Genomic DNA, 4628 nt, shown 5'->3' with positions numbered 1-4628 from the left:
TCGACACAACTTGGCTCTTGCACATGAGCCTCAACTCCTCCAATTCAGATTTTTCATTAGCTTGTGGTAGCTGCTGAAGTTAAAGTTGTTGCCTAGGGGCATATTGTGGATGCTGAAAACCAGGAGGGTTATAATACTTTGCTGTGTATGGATGATAATATTGTTGTACCACATTCTGATTATTACTCCAGCTGAAGTTAGGATGATTGTGGTTTTTTGGATGATAAGTGGCTGGAGCTTGTTGCTATGATCTCTGAAAGTTGCTCATAAATTGAGCTGATTCTCTAGAAATAGCACACTGTTCTGTGTCATGCGCTCCGAACAAAGCTCACAAACACTAGAAATTTGATTAACTCCATAATTCACCAAAGAGTCCACTTTCATTGTCAATGCTTTAAGTTGGGCAGCTATAGCAATTGCTGCATCCAACTCCAGAATTCCTGCTACCTTGCCCTGAGTTATCCTCTGAGAAGGATTCTGGTATTCATTAGCAGCTATCAGTTCGATCAATTCATAAGCTTCATTGTAGCTTTTAGCTCACAGGGCTCCACCAGACACTGCATCGAGTATAGGTCTAGATTGAGCACTCAAACCATTGTAGAAACAGTTTATAATCATCCAATCAAGCATGCCATGGTGTGGGCACTTCCTTAGCATCTCCATATATCGATCCCAAGCCTCACACAGAGATTCTCCAGTTTGCTGACCAAACTGAGTAAGAGCATTCCTGATTGCAGCAATCTTCACCATCAGAAAGAATTTAGTGAGAAACTTTAGAGCAAGATCCTCCCATGTGGTGATAGACCCTGGTGGTAGAAAATGTAACCAACACTTTGCTTTATCCCTCAGAGAGAATGGGAAGAGTCGCATCTTGATAGCATCTTCAGTCACCCCATTGAACTTGAAAATGTCGCAAATCACGATGAAATCCCTGATGTGCATATTGGGGTCTTCTGTAGGAGAATCCCCAAACTGAACTGACTTCTGTATCATCCGAATCGTGCTCGACTTGATCTCAAAAGTGTTAGCCGAGATGGCTGGTCTGATGATGCTCGATTGAATATCATTGATCTTAGGCTAAGAATAGTCCATCAGAGCCTTAGGATTTTCTGCTTGATCTCCCATCACTACTAGAGCTGGTTCCTCGACTTTCTCTTCTTCTGCTACTTTCTCTTCATCCTAAAAAAACTTTCCTTCGAATCACTACAGCTTCTTCCTCAGCTTGATCCATAGTTCTCTTACAAGCCCACGAACGCGTATGCATACACGCTCGCTAGAATACCTGAAACACGACAAAGAAAAATAGTAGGTAAGTAACAATGTCCGAGTCAATGAACTTTAAGGATCACTGATGACAAACACATAAACTAAAAGTTAGCACTACAGTCCCCGGTAGCGGCGCCAAAAACTTGTTAGTCGCTAAACACGCACTAAAATTCATATAAATATACGCGTTTGCAAGTAATATAGAATTATTTCTAGTTCGTTCCCGCAAGGACTGCTTTAGATTAACTTTGTGATTTATGCACTTATGCAACAATGATATGGCTATTATTCAATGCTAAGACGAATAAAAAATTGAGTTTTGATTATACAATGATTAACTAATGAGAATTATACTAAAGAACATTAATTAAAGAGAGTAAAGAGATTTGAATAATATATAACACAAATATGGGATTCTAACTTCATTAAATACTTCATTCAATAGCCTTTTCGTTCTTAAAAATAGCATGTAATGGTGATGACACTAATCAGATAACACGAAACTGATATATTCCAAATTTTATTGTACGAATACCATACTACCAGACATCCACAAAAGAGATAGAAGCTGAATAGACACCAATTATATTGAGACCCTATGTGTCTATAGAATTTGACAATATAACGGTTTAATGCACAAGTTATCTATCATGATTATATAGGGCAAGTAAGATGGTTAAAATTACCTACAAATCATGCATAACAATAACACATGAACCTATGCTAGCATGGCAAGTTCTAAATTCTTAAATTCACTTTCGTTTCATTAAGAATTAACACACTATCTTATAAGTTCGCGACGTTCATAAGACAAATAAGCACAACCAATACTAGGTTATCATACAATCACCGTACACTAAGTCATCGAATAAATTAACTAAAGAAATCCATAAATAAATCCATTAGGACCCCACGATAATGATTAGCCCATAATCGGACTCTTCATCAATGTGGGTTCCGATGAAAGCATGGTATAATAAACGTAGTCTTTATACTTAATAAAACCAAGTACGAAACACAAGTAAAGGTTCAAGAATAAGAAAACTAGCATCCAACATTACAACTAAAACAAAGAATCATAAGAATAAACTAGATCTTCTTCGTCTTAGTTGAATTATGCTCTCCGGTCTTCTTTTCTCCTTTTCCTTAGCTTTTGTACGTCTCTCTCTTTGCAAAATGTCTTTATTTATGTATATATATATGCTGTAGAATTGACCAAGGCTTCAAACTCTCAAAATCCTAATAGAAACTGAATTCTGCTACCCCGACCCGGCGCGGCCGCGCGCTTGACCAGCGCGAGCGCGCTGAGTTTCGATTCTTTGGGCGCGGCCGCGCGCTTGACCAGCGGGGGCGCGCCGTCCTCCTGAATAAAATTCTGAATTTTTTTCTTATTCTTGCTGATTTGAGCCGGTCTTTTCACGAGCCTTTATTCCAACACCATCCAAACACCAAATTAGCACTACAACCATGCTAATTTACCTGATTACCTGGAAAATGCATGCAAAGTAAAAACACTACAAAAACACGTAAAAACACCAACAACTCGAGTACAAATACACTAATTCAAAGCTTTACGGAGCGTAATAAAGTGTCATAAATGCCATTCAACAGTAGACTCCCATAAACATCTTCAAATGCAGAATTCTTTCTCATTGGGAGCTATTCTGGGTGCATTGAATGTTCCACTACCTTCTCTACCTGAAGCTGTGAGGCCAGAAATTCCAACTTCACTACTCCGACCTGCTACCAAGACTAAGGGGGAGATAGAAGCTAGAATTCAACAATCCAAGGAAGCTGGAAAATCTACACAATCAAAAGAAGCTGGCAAAGCTACATCCCACTCAGGTCAAAGCTCCACACAAGTAAAAATCTCTCAAGATTTTGGAAAAGACAGACTCCAGAAAGCTGTAGAAGGACCTTGTCAAGATAATGAGTTCAATGAGCTATTAATATTTCTAAGAGTGTCTTTTCAAAACAACTACATCACTTACAAGAGAGCATTTGCCAACAACATAAATTTTCTAAGGGTGGTGATAGTAAAGGTTGGAAAATTCTTGGAGAAGAGGATAGTGGCCAATGTCAATGACTGTGGTTTGGACAGGTGTCTACATGTGTCTCTCTTAAATCTTAAAATCATGAGAGCATCTAGGCTGGATGTAATAATTGATAGAGTTAATCCAGTAATTCTAGAGGACACCCAATTGCTCAATGAACTCAAGAAAGTTTAGATAGCTGCTTTTCCTGAAGCCTATCTACATCCAAGCAAGGGGATGGCCTACATCTGTCCACAAACCAAACAGTTCAGATACTTCCTAGTTCCCAAAAATTATGTAATGGGAAATACAAGATTGATTATGACATTAGAGACTGATCTAAAAACCAAGAAGAATAAAATAGCTGAAGATGATGAGATGATTAGGATGTTGGGAAGATACCTTCAGAATGCTAAAACCATGGTGCCAACTACTCAATTCAACACAAAAAATGACAAGGATGATGATGAGCAGAAGAATGATGAGAAAAAACCTTCTGACTCAAATCCAAGTCAATATTCTAAAGTAACTGAAAGAAAAGTAGAAGAGAAGAAGCAGGATGAGAAGAAGGTGATGATAGAAAAAGGGGAGATGAAAGCAGAAGGAAGAAAAATGGTGGAGAAGAAGATGTCAAGAAAAATGTCCTACAAATCTAAATCTCACAAACTCAAACCACCAAGCATAGCCAAACACTATCTCAACCAAACTTACCTCAAAAGACAAAATACTTGTATATACAAACTGCAAACACCATACTCAAAATACTAATCACATCCAACCATATCACACTAAAGAAAGTTATAAACCTACCTTCATTCAATCCTCCAACCATAACTCACTTCAAGTCTGTTGGAAGAAAAACAAAGAAAATATAAGTTGGTACTGAGGTCATCTGGAATTGCTTCAATCAAACTTACTTCCTGCCTCTAAATATGTGCCTCGCAGATGAAGAATTTTTCCAGTAATAAGCTGAAGAAATTGTTAGAGTCTGGGTTGTATCACCTGCAGAAGTCGGAATCTACTACCAAGATGGCTCCTTCATTTTGCTTAGCAGGACAGTAATGGAAACACTTTCAACTACAAAAATGAAGAGTGTAATCAGCTTGTTGAAGGACAAGGACACTAGTACAAGAATGTGGAAGGCTGTGATGTATGAAAGGTTGAAGGAAAGGGATGAAATACATGCAAGGTTGAAGGCTGAAAAAAGAGGAAATGGACAAAAAATATGCAAAGGAAATAAAAATGTTTGAGCAGAGGTCTAATGAACTCAAGGCAAGGGGGTTGAGTAGAATATCAAAGGATGGACACTTTCTTAACATATCAGTTGGC

The 4628-nt window shown here is 38.2% G+C and overlaps 1 non-coding gene across 1 annotated transcript; it reads left to right on the top strand.

The window, feature by feature from the left end:
- Positions 1-628: 628 nt before the first annotated feature.
- Positions 629-735, top strand: LOC141722982 (small nucleolar RNA R71). The gene has a single exon (XR_012575978.1). It is a non-coding gene; the product is annotated as a small nucleolar RNA R71 (small nucleolar RNA).
- The last annotated feature ends 3893 nt before the right edge of the window (positions 736-4628 follow it).

Source organism: Apium graveolens, chromosome 4, assembly GCF_009905375.1.
Source record: "Apium graveolens cultivar Ventura chromosome 4, ASM990537v1, whole genome shotgun sequence".
Classification (NCBI taxonomy): domain Eukaryota; kingdom Viridiplantae; phylum Streptophyta; class Magnoliopsida; order Apiales; family Apiaceae; genus Apium; species Apium graveolens.
This window is presented reverse-complemented; position numbering and strand designations above follow the sequence as displayed.